We start from the raw sequence: 19,042 nt of genomic DNA on the forward strand, positions 1-19,042 counted from the left end.
CACAGCACAAGTATGTGAGTGCATTAAAGACTTAAGGCATGAAAATGATTCTCCTTGAGAGATACAAAGCAGATCTCTTTTTGATGGGGACAAATACGGCAAAACATGCATGCATAAGCTCCAACACTTCCTTTTCAACTAAAGCTTTTTTCAGCCAAATCTGTACCACTTCAGATGCTGGGAGTAGTATAACCATAATGGCTAGTAGCATTGGCAATCTCATTCCCTGTGAATTTCTCTAGTGCCTTTTTAATGCTTACGAACACCACTTGCTGGGATCACAAGTGGGAGAGTGAGTGAGCAGGAGATGCTATTGTGTTCCTGTCCAGCTCTGTAGGCTTCCTAGAGGATTGGGGTGGCAATAGAATACTGGACTAGATGGGCCTGAGGTCTAATCTAGGATTAAGCCCCATTGCACTTGAAACAATTGAACTCACAAGATATGGCAATGGCTACATGATTACGTTGCTTTACAATGAGAGTGGACAAATTCATGGAGGAAAGGTTTACTGGATATGTTTAGCTGAGACCTCCATGCTCAGAGGTCATGTTCTTCAGAATAACAAATTCAGGGGAGGAAACAATGAGTGGGGGGCTCTTCTTTTTAAGCCCTGTTTCTGGACTTCCTGGAGGTACAGTGGTGCCTCGCAAGACGAAATTAATTCGTTCCGTGAGTTTTTTCGTCTAGCGAATTTTTCGTCTTGCGAAGCACGGTTTCCCATAGGAATGCATTGAAATTCAATTAATGCGTTCCTATGGTCAAAAAAAGTCCAATCAAAGCCAAATTTGGTACAACAAGAGTTTATTAAGTGCTCTTTAAAGTCACACATACTGTAAAGAGCATTTCAAAAATTGAAGGAACAATAAATTAAGTTTCTAAACATGACAGAAAAACATTTAAAAATCAACAAAGTGTACAGTACATTTTCTAAGACTCTGGGGGACAACTCGAAGAAGGTTCCTCTTCCACTCTTTGCTTCTTGCTGAGGAACCTGTCCATGGTCTGCTGCTTCATCCGCCTTTTCAGCAGCTCCCTGAGAGGCAACATGACCGTCGTATCAAAAGTGTTCGCTTGGTCATGTGCCACGTGCTTGTTAGGGTGGTGCCGCTCTGCAAAAGCCTGCACCTCCTTCCACTTCTGGCAAATGTCCCTCAGTTCTTTGGAGGACGGCCGTTCTCAGTTGCTTCCTCCTCTTCCAGCGAGGCCTGCTCCTGCGCAACCTCTGCCTGCAGTTCAGCCAGCTCCTGGGTGGTCAGCTCGTGGTCGTGCTCCTCCACCAGCTCGCTGACGTCCTCCTCTGTGACTTCCAGGCCCATGGTCCTCCCCAAGGCAACAATGTCCTGCACCACTGTTGACTCTGGTGCATCAGAGTCACTTGGTGCCACACAGTCCGGCCACAGGCTGCGCCAAGCGCAATTCAAATTTCTCTGGCTGATCCCGTTCCAGGCCGTGGTGATCATCTTCAAGCAGGTGACGATGTCGAAGTGGTCCTTCCAGAATTCCCGCAGGGTGATGGTGGTGCAATCAGTCACCTCGAAGCATCGCCTGAAAAGCTCCTTGGTGTAGAGTTTTTTGAAATTGGTGATGACCTGCTGATCCATTGGCTGGAGCAGTGGCGTGGTGTTAGGCGGCAGGAACATGATGTTGATGAAGCTGAACTCCTCCAACAAGTCCACCTCAAGGCCTTTAGGATGAGCAGGAGCATTGTCCATCAGAAGCAAAGCCTTCAGCGGCAGGACGTTGTCCAGCAGGTACTGTTTGACAGCAGGGCCAAAAGCAAGATTGACCCAGTCCACAAACAGCACACGTGTGACCCAAGCCTTGCTGTTGGATCGCCACATGACACTCAGCCGCTCCTTGTCGACCTTGTGTTTCTTGAAGGCCCGTGGGTTCTCCGAGTGGTACACCAGCAGGGGCTTGATCTTCAGCTCGCCGCTTGCGTTGGCACAGAAGAGCAGGGTCAGACGGTCCTTCATGGGCTTGTGGCCAGGCAACTTGGCCTCCTCCTGTGTGAGGAAAGTCCTTTTGGGCATCCTCTTCCAAAACAGCCCGGTCTCGTCACAGTTGAAGACCTGCTGTGGAACGTAGCCCTCTGTCTTCACAGCCTCCAGGAACTCCAAGGCAAAGTCTTCAGCCGCAGGAACATCAGAACTGGCAGCCTCTCCATGCCTGACCACGCTGTGGATTCCAGATCTTGCCTTGAACCGGTCAAACCAGCCTCTGCTTGCCTTGAAGACTTCTGGCTCGCCTGAGGTTCCTGGCTGTTCCCGGATGAGGTCTGCGTGCAAGGCCTTGGCCTTCTCACAAATGACGGCCTCAGTCACTGTGTCCCCTGCATGCTGCTTCTCTTCTAACCAGATGAGCAGCAACTTCTCGACCTCCTCCAGAACAACTGGGCGGTTCTTCACGATCCTGGTGACTCCCTTGGCTGCATCAGTCGCAAGGATCTTCTCCCTCATCTTCAGGATGGTCCCGATGGTCGATGGGTTCCTGCCGTACTCCCTGGCGAGGTCCGTCACACGCATTCCACCGTCGTGCTTCCAGATGATCTCCTTCTTCATTTCCAGCGTCACCTTCTCCTTCTTCCTCTCGCCGGCCTCCGCAGCAGCAGCAGTCTTCTTGGGTCCCATGGCAGCACAGCTCTTACCTTCGTAAACTCAGAAAAAGAAAAAAAAAAATCAGCAATTCAAACCCAGAACCAAGTCCTTGAATTCCAAACACCCAACCCAAAATCCAAAACCCCCCCAAAAAGTTTTAAAAGTTTAACTTACGAAATGGCTGCAAATCACCAAAGTCTTCAAAATCCTCAAATGGCTGCAAAAGAAGTTTTGGGAAAGCTTTAAAAATCACCAAAGTCTTCAAAAACCTCAACTGTTCCCCCAGCCCCTCCCCAACTGTTGCAAACCCCTCCCCAACTGTTGCAAACCCCTCCCCAACTGTTCCCCCATCCACCCAGCACACAGAAATTCAAAACCCAGAAACTTTTTTCAAAAAACAACAACAACATGGCCCAATGGTCACAGAAAACCATAAAAATTCCAAAAAAAAAAAAAAACCACACAAGCTCCCAGATTCTTGCAAACCCCTCCCCAGCTGTTCCCCCAGCCACCCAGCACACAGAAATTCAAAACCCTGAAATTTTTTTCAAAAAACAACAACATGGCCCAATGGTCACAGAAAATCATAAAAATGCAGAAAAAACCACACAAGCTCCCAGATTCTTGCAAACCCCTCCCCAGCTGTTCCCCCAGCCACCCAGCACACAGAAATTCAAAACCCAGAAAACTTTTTCAAAAAAAAACCAACATGGCCCAATGGTCACAGAAAACCATAAAAATTCAAAAAAACCACACAAGCTCCCAGATTTTTGCAAACCCCTCCCCAGCTGTTCCCCCATCCACCCAGCACACAGAAATTCAAAACCCAGAATTTTTTTTCAAAAAAACAACAACATGGTCCAATGGTCACAGAAAATCATAAAAATGCAGAAAAAACCACACAAGCTCCCAGATTCTTGCAAACCCCTCCCCAGCTGTTCCCCCAGCCACCCAGCACACAGAAATTCAAAACCCAGAAAATTTTTTCAAAAAAACCCAACGTGGCCCAATGGTCACAGAAAACCATAAAAATTCAAAAAAAAACCACACAAGCTCCCAGATTCTTGCAAACCCCTCCCCAGCTGTTCCCCCATCTACCCAGCACACAGAAATTCAAAACCCAGAATTTTTTTTCAAAAAAATAACAACATGGCCCAATGGTCACAGAAAATCATAAAAATGCAGAAAAAACCACACAAGCTCCCAGATTCTTGCAAACCCCTCCTCAACTGTTCCCCCATCCACCCAGCACACAGAAATTCAAACCCAGATTTTTTTTCCAAAAAAAAATAAACATGGCCCAATGGTCACAGAAAATCATAAAAATGCAGAAAAAAACCACACAAGCTCCCAGATTCTTGCAAACCTCTCCCCAACACCAAGTCCTTGAATTCTAAACACCCCAACCCAAAATCCAAAAAACCCAAAAAAAGTTTTAAAAGTTTAACTTACCAAACAGCTGCAAAAGAAGTTTTGGAAAAGCTTCAAAAATTCAGCAAACTCTTTAAAAAGCTCAAAAAGGCCACCACACCGCGTGCAATGTGTTGCTCCTCGAAGTCAAGTCGCAACTGCACCTCTTCCAGCAATGCACCCTGGGTATTAACGGTTTTACAAAAAAGGAAACAAACTTGCAAGACGTTTTCGTCTTGTGAAGCAAGCCCATAGGGAAATTTGTCTTGCGAAGCAACTCGAAAACGAAAAAACCTTTCGTCTTGTGAGTTTTTCGTCTTGCGAGGCGTTCGTCTTGCGGGGCACCACTGTATCCAGTTAGCCACTGTTGAGTAGAGGATGCTGGAGCAAACAAAGACACCTTGGTTTCATCCAGCAGGAGTCATGTTAGGTTCTCTGGGTCACCTGCTACTCTAGAATGCAACATCTGCTTAATATCCATGCTGTAAAATGGGGTTGGACTTCAGCCTTGTTGGATCATCGTTGTTGTCGTTGTTGTTGTTTACTAAAACCCCAAAATCTACCAACCTGAGCTCGCCGCAAGAGACATAACAGGGTGCACTCTGATCACATTCTGAGCCCAGGGATTTATTTCCAAAACTGAACAGAATCCTTTTGCACAAAAATCCTAGTTAAATTTCTTCATTTCAGCAGCATGATTTTGGTGGGGAAAGTCATTTGTTTATTAAGCAATTGGCAGCCAGAAATGCTAGAAACAGGGTAGCCAACATGGCGTCCTGCAGATGTAAAAATTAAAGGGACCCCTGACCATTAGGTCCAGTCATGACCGACTCTGGGGTTCCGGCGCTCATCTCGCTTTATTGGCAAAGGGAGCTGGCAAAGGGAGATCATGTGGCCAGCATGACTAAGCCGCTTCTGGCGAACCAGAGCAGCGCACAGAAACACCGTTTACCTTCCCACCGGAGCGGTCCCTATTGCTCTACTTGCACTTTGACGTGCTTTTGAACTGCTAGGTTGACAGGAGCTGGGATGGAGCAATGGGAGCTCACCCTGTTGCGGGGATTCGAACCTCTGACCTTCTGATCGGCAAGCCCTAGGCTCTGTGGTTTAACCCACAGCACCACCTGCGTCCCGTCCGGCAGATGTAGTTGGATTATAACAACTGGAGGGCACGGCATTGGCTATCCTTGCCCAAGCTGATCATACCATAAATAATCCAAAGATTTCCCAGCAGATCACAATCTACTTTCTGCCTTCCCCTGCATTAATACACAGTAGAGAAGTGACAGTCTGTAAAACATTTGAAAGAGGACTGGGGGGATCTAATAACAGCAACAATTTTTCCTCCCCTGGATATCTGAGTCGGTGAGTCGGATAACTCAGGCGGTGAAACAAGACTCTTAAAAATGACATCACTGTGTCAATTTCCCCCTCTCTTCCTAGGGACATGTAGGAACACATACCCTATCCTATGACGTTATCCTGTTACGTGCTTTCCTGCCCATATTCTACTCTTAGTGTTTGGTTCTGCCCCTCCTCAATGGGTCAGGAGGAGAGCTGTCCACCACTGTAAGTGTTTAAAGTGCTCCTGATACATTTATCCACTTAAACATTCATTTGGAGCCAGAAACACAATCTGTTATTATTTTTTTAAGGAGAAGAAACTGTTCCCAGAAGCAGAAAGGAGTTAGCTTCAGGATATAGTGCTTAAACGTTTTCAGTATGTTGCTATGGTCCCTATTGTGTTGTTGTATTGTTATGAAATTATTCTTGTGATGGTTGATCTTGTGATGTATTCCTGTTTTCTTCGCTGTAAGCCACTTTTGAGCACGATCCTTTTTGTGGAAACGCAGCATACAAAGAAGACGCTGTAGACAAGGGAATGCCTTACCCCATGTGCTCTTGCTGCCCACTCCAAGGTCACATGTACAATATGTCATATGTGTGTGTATGCTCACTGGGTGACCTTGGGCCAGTCACCATCTCTTAGCCTAACCAGAATTACAAGGTAGTTGTGAGGATGAGAGCCTCCTTGGAAGCTAAAAGTAGTACATAAATGTAATAAATAAACCACACACACGTGTATGTGTGTATATAGGTATATGTATATAGATATATGAATGTAAGGTAGTAAAAATATACCCAACTTTTAGAAAACATCTGAAGGAAGCCCTGTATGGGAAGTTTTATTGTTTGATGTTTTATTACGTTTTTATATATGCTGGAAGCCACCCAGAGTGGCTGGGGCAACCCAGCCAGATGGGCGGGTTAATAATAATAATAATAATAATAATAATAATAATAATAATGTTGTTGCTGTTGCTGTTGAGTTTATTTATATTGCACGTGTGAATGTGCCCAAACCAGACGTAGTTCCTGGGTTTCCCGTGCAATTTCTTGTTGGAAAAGCCGGCGGACGTCTGGGGGCGCAGAACAGGAGCGCGGCACCCAGCCTTCCTTGTCACTTCCTGAAGGTGCCACATTCCTCCGTACTCGGTGTACGAGGGAACAGAAAAATCTCCCCAAAACCCACAGCAGCGGCGGCGAGCGAGGCTTTCGCAAGAGCGCAGAGTGCCAGACGCTGGTCAGCTTCCGTGGAAAAGACGTGCTTTCCCCGCAACTCGAGGATGATTGATTCACGCCAGGAAGGGCGGAGGAGGTCGGGCCAGGCTGCCGCCGAGCGAAAGCGAACTCGGCGCAACTTCCCTCGCGATGCCGCTCTTTGCCTTAAAAGTACCCGAAAGCGAACTCTCTCGGCCGGCACCACAGAAACACCAGCTGCTCCCTAACTTTGGTCGGGTCGCGCCGTCCCGGTCGCTGTGCCACTTTCCTGATGGGAATTCTCCCCCCCCCCCCGCCCCAATCCCAGTTAAAGGTTGGGGACGGGGGTGGGGCGCTGACTCACCACGGTTGGGATTCCCACACCCTTTTCTCCCCGCCCCCTCGAAAGTTCCCCCGTGCGCATTGGAAGGGAGCGACACGCGGCGGCGGCAGCAGCGAAATCGCCTGGTTCCCCCATCTCTTCTCGACCCTCTAGCGGGGGTCCCACGGGCGACGTGAGTATCCCCACCTCCATTGCTGGGCCTCTTCGCGCCTCAGAGCTGTTCTTCCTCAGAGCTGTTCAATGGTCTCCCTCAGGAGGTTGTGGACTCCCCTTCCCTGGAAGTTTTAAAACAGAGGTTGGATGGCCATCTGTCATGGATGATCTAGCTGAGATTCCTGCATTGCAGGGGGCTGGGCTAGATAGATGACTCTCAGGGTCCCTTCCAACTCTACAGTTCTATGATTCTATATGAAGATTTGCTTGTCTCTATCCTCTTTCTCCACACCATGCAAATCGGCCATTTCCCATCTCCCTCTCCCCCTTACTTTCCTTTTCTCAACACTATAAAGCCAACAACGTAATGACATTTCCACTCAATAATCTTTTTTGTCATTTTCTGCACTTTCCCCCAGCACTACAGTGTCCTTTTTGAACGCACAGTGACCAGAACTGCCTGGCTTTCTGGGGGAATCCTCAACTCCCCCCCCCAAACTTAAAAGCAGCTGAGGTATCAGGTGTGTTTTGGCGGGGGGGGGGGGGGGGAGATCCAATTTCATTAGAGTAATAAGTGTGGTGACTTTTTCTAGAATTTCCTACCCTCCAAAAGCTGCTATTTGTTCCAGTGGCAGAAAAAGATGGCTGCCTGTTCTATTACTGTATTGTTCCCTCTCCCCCAGCCACCACCACCCAAAAGGCTAATAGCACTTTCAGAGAGAGGGCAAGATTCAGAACAAGTGGAATTGGTGGGAGTTGGTTACACATTCCTCCTGCAGTGCCAGTCAAAGCTTCCCTGCCCCAGCACAGCATTATTATTATTATTATTATTATTATTATTATTATTATTAAAACTCAGGGGTCTAGGGTCTGATCATGTACCTCCTACGCCACATGACATGACTTAAATTTCCCAGAAGCCTCTGCTTCCAAACCTAGAATCACCACTGCACAAAATAGATCTGATTCAGCAGGGATCTTCTGCGTGAAGAGTGGGGACTCCCATTCTGCTGGATGGCGTTTGTAACCTACGTCTGAACTGCGATTTCTCAGAAGAGATTTCTCTGAGGCTTTGCCGATAATGCTCTGTTGATTTGGTTTTCTGCTGTCATGCAAAAGCTAACAGTTCCACAGAAGATTATGTGAACGGTCTCTGCCTTTTCGTGTGTGCCTTCGCTGCAGTTCAACGTCCGACCACAACCCCCAACAAAATGGGCTAGACCCAGCTAAGCTTTACTGGAGAGGAGACCCGTTGACCTTTTCTACCTTGGCTGTTGGAGGCGGTACGCCTCTGAATGCCAGTTGCTAGGAGTCACAAGTGGGGAAGAGGTCTTTTTGGCAAGGAGGTTATATGATGTTTGTCAAGCAATCAGTACCCCATGCTTTCCAGTTCATTTTCTCATTGTTTTCCTTGTTGCAAAAAGACTGATTTTGAGGGGAAGTGGGTTTGTGTTGCAAGAGCACCAAATCAACTTTAATTATGCAACTAGAATTTGCTGCTGCTGCTGCTGCTGTTTTATATACAACACCCTTTATCCAAAGATCACAGGACATTTCACAGTATAAAAACACAAAATACATGACATAATAACAAGAGATGCACACACAAAACAATATTCCCCCAAGGCACATTTAAAAGGCCATAGATTGCTTAATCGGCCCAGGGCCTGGGTGAATGTTTTTGCTTGTGCCTAATGATATGTTTTGAAGGTGTCAGGCTAGCCTCACTGAGAGAATTCCACAAACAACATGACTGAATGCCATCCAAAAATAGTGGATCATCCCTGACTGCTGACTGACTGATGGAAGATGAACTTCCAACAATATGAGGAGCCACAGGTTCCTATCCTGAACTAGGGACACCTGGATTAAAAACTTGCATACAATATGCCTTTTGGTCCTGTTCCCTTCTCCAAATCTTTCCGTGTTATGTCAGTTATGATGCTTTCTGGATGACCGGGAGCCATTTGGGTCTTCCTCAGATTGCCTACCTCACAAGGTTGTTGTGAGGATCAAATGAGGGTAGAGAAAGGCCATGGGATCCTTGAAGAAAGGAAGGTGTAATGATGTACTGTATTTTTTGGCGTATAAGACTACTTTTTAACGCAGGAAAATCTTCTCAAAAGTCGGGGGTCGTCTTATACACCGGCTACAGCAGTAGCTCCTGCAGCAACTCCCCACCAAAGGACAAAACGACAGCAAATTAAATCAGAGGACACCAAGCTCTCTAGATGAAGCAGAAATACGCTTGAAAATTGGCCCCAGAAGCCAGCAACAGAACGACCCTAACCGCTCCCGGTTTTATTTGGTGTGCGTTGGAAGAGGGATAGTCATGCACGGTGAGTATATCCCAAACTCTATATTTTAACTGGAAAAGTTGGGGGTCGTCTTATACGCCCAGTCATCTTATACGCTGGGAAATACAGTAATAAATAAATTTCACAACTTTTCCCATGACTGTCCGATTAGAGCAAAACAAATGATTAGCTTCATTGTAGTAGTGCACGGCTGTAGGTTTACAAATGCACCTGGGCATTAATGTAGTGGTTATGTTCTGAAGCTATACATATTCGTACTGTGGGTCAAATTAGCTCAGTGATAGAGCACATGCTTTACATGCCAAAGGTTGCAAATTCAATCCCATACATCTCCAGGTAGTGGATTAACAGAAAATTCCAGTCTGTGTCTGAAGCTCTAGAGACTCACTACCAGCCACCATAGGCTAGGAGGCCTCAGCCTTTCTGGGCCTGGAAACACATTTGGAAATCTAAGAAACCGCTGTGGGGTACCCCAAAATATCCACTTTACAAAGCGACAAGTGGTGATGCTCAGATCTCTCCCCCAATTAAACAACAAAGGAAAACACCTATGCACCACACACAAAACAAATTAAGACAGAAAAAAAGCAGGGAGCCCCACCCAAAACAAGGTAACCCCTTTCAGCCAAAACACTCTATCCTTATTAAAATAAATAAATAAAATTCAGAGGAGTTTTGGGCAGGTGCCAAGAAGGACGTCTGAAAGCACCATAGTGACCACACTGTAGATAAGAGCGGTGGCCTGAGTATAAGGCACCTCCCTATGTTGCATCCCTCGGATCAAAGGAAGTACTGTGAAAAGGAAAAATACATGCAAATAATCGATGGGCACTTTTGTTTGTGAAACGTCACATTGCCTTCTCAGCAACTGCTTCCCTTTGCTGGGATCTCGCTGGCCCATTTACTCACTCCTTTGGCACTGTGCATACAATCTTCACCATAACAATAACTTGCAAGAACAACAAGAAAACATGAAGGATTTTTTTTTTAAAAAAAACCCACACTTTTTACCCTGAATAGGAAGGAAAAGAAGAATGGAAAAACAGGAAGCTCAAAGCACGTTATGACCAGATAAGACAAAAAGATCATTTGAGAGAGTTACGCAAGACCGCTGCACAGAGAAAACCACGGGGACGAGGTATGTTGCCTTTTTGGTTTTTAATGTGCTTCTTTTCATTGTTTCAAGCAATGTTTTACTTTTGCAGCAAGGCCCTCACAGCAGGAGGGGTGTCAGCTTTCTTTCCATCCCATTTCCTTGACCTAAAGGCAGGGGTGGTCAGAAAGTAGATCTGAATCTCTTGGCAGGTCTCTGAGTTGTTTACTTTAGATGGGGGAAGGATTTCTACCTCCCAGCAGCAAAAAAATGACTCCTCTCCCCTCTTGAATTAAGTTTGGGATATCCTAGCATGATCTAAATGGCCCCTCTGGGGAAGGTGGGGAATATACTTGTGCCCCCAACGGTCTTTTTCTCTACCACTCCCTACCCTGTAGGGAGTAATAGCATGCTTGGGGAGGGAGACTTGGATCAGAATAACTGTTTGGGGAGAAGGGGCACCATCCTGATCAAAACAGAGTCCCACAGTTTGGGGGGGAAGTTTGGGAGATCTGATCCCCTGCTTCACATCTGTATTGGACCTTGAGCTGTCCCTTGTATTCCTGCGTTTATCTGATTGACTACTAAATCATCCTTGCTTTCCCTCTGCCACGCACCTGCTTTCTATTAAACAGCAACCAGAAATGCAGTATTAGTAAACATTTTTCCCGGCGCTGGTATAAAATTGAAGGGAGAAGCCTTACCTGCTTGATTTTCCCCCCCTGTTTTCCCTGTTTTCCCTGCTTCGAAATGCCCAGTGGGGAACCCAGGAAAAAAAATTGAAGCTCTATCAGTCAGAGCTCAGAGAAGGAAGGAAGGAAGGAAGGAAGGAAGGAAGGAAGGAAGGAAGGAAGAGGTTCCATTGTATATGCTAATCCCATGCTGGGTAGGATCCCTGGCTTCTCTTAACTGTGCAATCTGAAGAATTGCTGGGAAAGATCTTTCCCTGGAGAGCCACTGCGAGTGCAGACATCTGCAAGCTACTTGGACTGATGCCCTAACTTCATAAACTGTTCAGAACCATCTCCCAATTTGCTCTTTTTTGTTTTGTTTTTTACTGAAGAGCAGCCTAAGCAGCCAGTTTGAGCAAGGGAATGATGGTGGGGAAGGAACTGCTCAGGGCCCAAGCATGAGGAAGGGGAAGGACACAGTTTACTGGGTCTCAGAGATCTAACGGACCCGACCCAGGCTGTAATCGCATCATCATGAGGTAAAACAGCGCTCATGTGAAGTTCGTGAGGCAGAAATGGTGGTTATCTTTTAGCCTTTCCTAAAGACTTATCTTTTTTTCTGCAGGCGTTTCATGACTCATGAGATTTTACCACACTGCTTTGTTTTACTGATATTTTATTGGTATCTTTCTGTATCATTTATGATAAAATTCTGGCTTTAAAATTTATATAATCTACTGATTGATTCTTTATATTAGGCAGTGTGCAAAAATAAGTCATGCTCAGTGATACGTCTAGAAACCTATTTCCCCTTCTCTGTGCACCTATGGTTCTGATTTGGTAGAGTCAATAAGAAGTTCTGTTAGAGATGAACAAGAGAAAAATCTGTGTTTCTCTATAAGAAATGATGTCTTAATAACTTCTGCATAGGCAGGATGAAGAGACAAACCTAAATGAGGGTGTTGATCCTTGGGATTGTTTGGGGCAGTGCTGCCAGTAGAATTCATTTAGTTCTATTTGTATGGGCTATGGATTTGTGTCCACCCATCCTCACTCTGAGTTTTCTTTTCTGTGTGTGTGTGTGTGTGTAAATATTTCTTTTTTTAGATTTTCCAATATATTTTAACATAATCAATACTAAATAAAAAAACCCACATTTTATATTTTCTATATCCCCCCCCCGACTTCCCCCAATTTCCCTTCCTGGTTTATCACACATTCATTTCTTCTGCCTATAATTCTATTTAACTTGTACACTGAAATTAAACTTATACCTTATTAACATTTTCTTAACATTTTACCCTCATATTTGTAAAGAAAAGGAAGGTACTTTTTTTCATATGTGGTGGAATTGTAAAATAATTAGAAATTACTGGGATATGATTTATAATGAAATGAAAAAAAAATGTTCAGGATAACTTTTATTAAAAGACCAGAAGCCCTTTTTATTAGGTATTTTAGGTCAAGATCTACCAAAAGACAAGAAGAAATTATTTATGTATGTGACAACAGTGGCCAGAATCTTATTAGCTCAAAGATGGAAAAATGAAGAAATACCATGAAAGAACAATGGCAAGAAAAATTGATGGAATATGCTGAAATGGCAAAGTTAACTGAGAGACTCAAAGATAAGGACAATAATGACTTTAAGAAAGATTGGGAACCTTTCATGATGTATATACAGAAACAATGTACTGAAATGAACTCAGGATTTGACTAAGACACTTACAACTGATAAATATAAATAGAAAAAAACAAATATGAGGGTTCACTTTGACTTTTCTGATCCATCCTGTCTTATTAACGTATGAAATTATTGATATATTTAATAATAAAAGAGCTGAAAATAAGGAAGAACCACCCCTGTCCTTAGCTGTCAAAACAAGGGTCTGTTTTAGAACTGGCTTGCTTGCTTCTTATCCCTGGAAAATTCAACTCTGCTAGCTTCTTGCATTCTAGGAGGAAAGGGTAAGAGGTTTCTCATCTCTGATAATACATCTACTAAAAATCTTGCAAACTTCCTGGGACCTTCTGTTCATTTTACTTCTTTCATGCTGTAAACCTGCAGCCACAACTTGGTGCAAGAAGCTGGCAGAGCTGTGTGGAGATGGTAGGCTTGCCAGATGTTTGCCGCTTGCTGAGACTGGGATTTGCAGCACCTCTTGGGTGTGGGTTTCTCCAGATCTACTGGATCTGTGTACTGTTCCCCTAATTGGTAAACAGTAAGAGGTAGTTCTTCAGTAAAGAGCCTTCTGGCCCTGGGCTGACTCCACCCACTGGGCATTAAGGGATATAAAAGGTTCTTTGTTTCGGCTCAGCCATATTTGAGCAGCATGGCTTCTGTGAGCTCTGCATCTTTCGTCCTGACTCTTTGATTTGTCGATTGCTCCCGATTCCTGCTGAGTCTCACTGCTTGCAGTTCCTGGCTCATCCTACTGTGCTGCCCACAGTCCAGCTGTAGCTTTCACCAGACACGCTTACTCAGTTTATCCACTGGTTCGCACTTTCAACTTGGTGACTGCCAGTCTGATGGAATTCCACATCCTGGTAAGGCAGGGGCTTAGAATTAATTTTGCATAAGTAGAAGAAACTGTGTTGATTGTGCTCATACTTGGGGATTCAAAGCAATGTGGCCTTAGAAAGAGTGTGCATGAATATGTGTGTGTGTGTGTGTGTTATGGGATGATGATGATGATTGTTAAAAATATTACTCTAAACGTCTCTTTGCTGTATACAAATACAACAAAGTTAAAAATTTTATATTAAAGCTTTTATATTATAAATAATATTTCATTACCCCCCGTTCCCCTTCACCTATGTGTGATCTCAATTTTTTTTTTTTACTACTTCCGTCTTGTTGTGTTGTTATAATTCAGTCATTGTTCAATTGATTCTTGTATTATTTCCTTGCTTTTACCCCTGCACGTTTTACACGTTATCTATTAATGTTCCAGTTCCGGAACCATATTTTCCCATATATTCCTTCACTCCCTCCCACTCTTTAATTATTCTCTGATTTTGAATGGCCTCTAATAGTTGCCATCAATTTTGCCATTTCCACAAACTCACAGAGTTTACTTGCCATTCTAATAATGATGGTATTTTCTCCCCCTTCCAGTTCTTTGCGATCAGTATTCTGGCCGCTGCTGTTTCATAAAGGAATACATTTTTCTTATCTCTGGTAATGTCATTTGATATTAGGCCTAACAAAGAAAACCTCTGGCTTTTTGGCAAACAAAATCTTGAATAATTTTTTCAGCTCCTCATATACCTCGTTCCAAAATTTCCTTACAATTTTACAACCCAACTGTGTATGATAAAAGGTTCCCACCTCCCTCTTATATCTCCAGGATAAGTTTGACTGCTTTTTGTAAAACTTAGCCAATTTTTTCTGGAGTGAGGTACCAGCGCTAAAACATTTTCATCATATTCTCTTTTATCGTATAACAGGCTGTGAAATTGATATCCACCTTCCACAACCTTTCCCAATTTTCCAATTGGACTGTATGACCAAAATCCTTTGCTCACTTTATCATTACTTCTTTGGTTATTTCATCCTCCAATTCCCACTCTAACAGCAAGTTATACATTTTAGAGATGGTCTTCTTTTTAGGTTGTATTAATTCACTTTGCAATTTTGACACTTTTTCTTCAAAGCCTTTCTTTTTATCCTGATTAAATCTATGAACTACTTGGTGGTATTGCAACCAGCTACTGCAGTATCTGCTAATCTCTTCATAGGGTTTTAATCTTATCTCACCCTCTCCTTCCATTAGTAGTTGTTGATATGTGGGCCATACTGTTCTGTGTTCCTTTTTTTCACTGCTATAACCTCCATGGGTGACACCCACCGCAGTATCTTTGGTTATGGGATGATTATTTCGGATTCTGGTGGAGTAACTTCTGTGCAAAAATTGCTGGGTGGGTCGTATGACCACATTAACTTAGACTCCCACCCAGATGTTCTGATTCACAGAACCCCTGGTTGTGCATTGGTAACGGGCATTGCTAGGGAATGAAAGGGACATGTGATACATACCCATGACCAGGGCCGGCCCAATACATTTTGGCACCTAAGGCAAACTCACAAAATGGTGCCCCTGCATACACCAGGGACAAAGGGGTGAGTGGCAATATACCGCAGGAAAAGAAAGACCTACATTGGGAACAAGGGAGTGAGTGAAGATCTACATAGGGGACAGGGGTCGTGGTCAAATCAGCCTTAAAGGTAAAGGGACCCCTGACCATTAGGTCCAGTCGTGGCCGACTCTGGGGCTGCAGCACTCATCTTGCTTTATTGGCCGAGGGAGCCGGCGTACAGCTTCCAGGTTGTGTGGCCAGCATGACTAAGCCACTTCTGGCGAACCAGAGCAGCGCAAGGAAACGCCGTTTACCTTCCCACTGGAGTGGTACCTATTTATCTACTTGCACTTTGACGTGCTCTCGAACTGCTAGGTTGGCAGGAGCAGGGACTGAACAACGGGAGCTCACCCCGTAGCAGAAATTCGAACTGCCAACCTTCTGATTGGCAAGTCCTAGGCTCTGTGGTTTAACCCATAGCGCCACCTGCGTCCCTTATCAGCCTTTCCCAACAGTTAATCAAAGGCTGCCATGGGCTCTGATGCACATTTGTATGTGCTAACGTATATTTATAGATGCCTTTGGGCAAATTAAGCTGATGGTTCGCTGGACTTTCATCAACATCGTGCTTTTCATTGTGCTCAGCTGTAAGCAAAGTTTTTAAAAGCGGATGGAAAAGTGCATTGGGGATTGGGGCCCAGCATAAAAGACCTGGGGACTGGCCCTAATAATGCCCTTGACCAGTAAAATAGACAGAGGCTGACTGTGTACTAATCAAACATGTAGCTGTGTGGTTTTGTAACCCTGCTACATCCCATTTCTTTAAAACGCATGGTTTCATTTTATTGCAACATTTATCCCATTATTGCAAATCAGTGCAGGGGCATAGTAATAAAGGAAGCTGCTTAACTGTTGCAACATCTGTGGAAACATCAAAGTGCTGTAAATATAGAGAGCTATGGTATGCACTGAAAAAATAGTGAATATGTTTGCCAACCTAGCAGTTCAAAAGCACATCAAAGTGCAAGTAGATAAATAGGTACCGCTCCGGTGGGAAGGTAAACGGCGTTTTTGTGCGCTGCTCTGGTTCGCCAGAAGCGGCTTAGTCCTGCTGGCCACATGACCTGGAAGCTGTACGCCGGCTCCCTCGGCCAATAAAGTGAGATGAGTGCCACAACCCCAGAGTCGGCCACGACTGGACCTAATGGTCAGGGGTCCCTTTACCTTTATGTTTGCAACTATCACATTCCATCTTAGCTCCCAAGAGCTCAGGGTGCTGCATGCTGGCTTCTCCTAGTTTCAAAAACCTGTTGGGTGGGCTTGAGAGAGAGCGAGCACTATACAGTGGTACCTCGGGTTACATACGCTTCAGGTTACAGACTCTGCTAAGCCAGAAATAGTGCTTCAGGTTAAGAACTTTGCTTCAGGATGAGAACAGAAGTTGTGCGGCGGAGGCGCAACAGCAGTGGGAGCCCCCATTAGCTAAAGTGGTGCTTCAGGTTAAGAACAGTTTCAGGTTAAGTATGGACCTCCGGAACGAATTAAGTACTTAACCCGAGGTACCAATGTACATCTCGCCTGAGTGGTAATTTGAAACCAAGTCTCCCTGGTCCTGGTTCTCAAGTCTAGCTCAGGAGCGGGAAAATTGTGGCCCTCTTGACATTTCTGAACTACAACTCACATCATACCTGACCATTGACCATGCTATTTGGGAGTCCAACTACAACTGGAGGGTGACAGGTTCCCCAGCAATGCTCTAGCCACTCTACCATACTATACCCTACCATAACATTTTGAATCCATAATCCTGGTCACCATCTTCACGTTTTTTATTGTGAGAGCACAGGGACCATTTCAGTTGCCATGACCTTGCATGATCTCTCACGGTGGTTCCCCCACTCCCCAAAAAGTGCTTTCCCAGGCATGATGCCCCAAAACACATGTTTTGGGGTTGCCGTGTGAGATCACAGACCCCGAGAAAGCACTTTTCCCATGGTGTGTGTGATCACACTGCAAAATCATGTGAGATCACAGCAACCAAAATGGCCCCTGTTCTTTCACGATAAAAAATGAGATGTCCCAATTTTTCTGGGATGCTTGCCGGGTATTCCGTACTGTACTGTCATTTCCAGTACAGGCTGATATTGGCAGATATTTCATTAATTTCCATCAGCACGACCAATTCAGAAGATAGGATGCTGTATCTTAATGTTGAAACTTGCTTTGCTGGCTGAGCATTCTCATTTGCATCCAATGGGTGATTTATATGCATGTGCTATTTGGCACATCTGGCACTGAAACAAATAGATTTGGCTGCTCCTTCCTTGTCCTTACTGGAATCTATCACACAGCAGCCCATTAAACATTGAAATCTAGTGGAGCTCCAACATAATCTGCTATGCATTAAGTGCACGCATATGGGTTCTGTGGTTTACTTTTGTTTAAAGGGAAACAAAACATTGCAGAACAAATGCTCTGTATAGGCATTGCATCTTTGTTTCTGCATAGGAACCTTCCTTCCTCCACATTCTCTATGGTGACTGATTTTTAGAAAAAGTATTTGGATAGCTTTTAGAACACTTGACATTCATTAGACATTCATAAAAACAAGAACAGTCACAGCAAAAACAAAACACTGCTACATTACTGTGAAGTTACCTGTATCAGGGAAATATTTACCAAATGCCAGTTTAGGACTGCAAACTGTTCTTGTTCTATCTGTGAAATGAATACTTATATTTTACTGAATTTTTTCAGGGGACAAGAAATTGAAACAGAAAGAAATTTTAAAAAGAAAAAGGTGCTTGAAACTGTGATACAATACGATAATGTGTATATAAGCACAGTCGTACCTCCGCTTACATATCCCTCTGGATATGTAAACTTTGGGATGCGAATGTGGCAAACCTGGAAATATTTTTTTGGGCTTCCCCATGTGTGCATGCGCAGAAGCGGTCCTCTGGTTGCGAATTCCTCGGGATGCGGTCAGACCTCCGGAACAGATCCTGTTTCCAACCGGAGGTACCACTGTAATGCTACTATTCCAGCAAGTATACATTTATTTAAAGGTAAAGGGACCCCATACCATTAGGTCCAGTCATGGCCAACTCTGGGGTTGCGGCACTCATCTCGCTTTATTGGCCGAGGGAGCTGGCATACAGCTTCCAGGTCATGTGGCCAGCATGACTAAGCCGCTTCTGGCGAACCAGAGCAGCGCACGGAAACGCTGTTTACCTTCCCGCCGGAGTGGTACCTATTTATCTACTTGCACTTGGACATGCTTTCGAACTGCTAGGTTGGCAGGAGCAGGGACCGAGCAACGGGAGCTCACCCTGTCGCGGGGATTCAAACCGCCGACCTTCTGATCAACAAGTCCTAGGCTCTGTGGTTTAACCCACAGTGTCACCCGCATCCCGATACATTTATTTACAAGTCATTATAATTTTTACAAATGCATTCCAAGTCGTCATCATATTTATCCATACACAATCTGTGTCTAAAAGCAATCCATTCATAGGCTGCAAGAGTGGTCATATCTTCTATCCAATGATCAAAGGGGGCCAAAAGTATTATTTTCCCAGTGAATCAATATTGGTCTTTTGGCAGAAGTAAGGGCATGACGAGCCCATCTGTGCTAATGAGCTGTCAAACCCCATTTAACTGGTCAATATACACTTCGTATGCTTTTCTCCCTAAAATGGGGGGCTATACAGTATTCCTGTAAATGTATTTTTATGTTCCTGTTTTTTGAACCAAAACTGTCTTACTAAACCTAGAGAATTCTGCTGCCTGACCAAGAGTTGCATTCTGATCTCTGTATTAGTGCAGGATACAT

At 44.6% G+C, this 19,042-nt stretch overlaps 1 protein-coding gene across 5 annotated transcripts in view; it reads left to right on the forward strand.

Moving 5' to 3' along the window:
• The first annotated feature begins 6,644 nt into the window (after positions 1 to 6,644).
• Positions 6,645 to 19,042, forward strand: part of LOC308458005 (oncostatin-M-specific receptor subunit beta-like) — a 48,848-nt gene continuing 36,450 nt past the window's right edge. Inside the window, exons 1-3 of one of the 5 annotated variants that reach the window (XM_080972470.1) lie at positions 6,645 to 7,064; positions 10,384 to 10,501; positions 12,062 to 12,123. The gene's annotated coding sequence lies outside the window, so the exon portion shown is untranslated. Of the gene's footprint in view, positions 7,065 to 10,383; positions 10,502 to 12,061; positions 12,124 to 17,964; positions 18,008 to 19,042 lie in introns of all 5 variants that reach the window. The other 4 variants (XM_080972469.1, XM_080972468.1, XM_080972471.1 and 1 more) reach the window with 4 other exon arrangements.

This window comes from Podarcis pityusensis, assembly GCF_964106645.2.
Source record: "Podarcis pityusensis genome assembly, chromosome: 11".
In the NCBI taxonomy this organism is placed as follows: Eukaryota; Metazoa; Chordata; class Lepidosauria; order Squamata; family Lacertidae; genus Podarcis; species Podarcis pityusensis.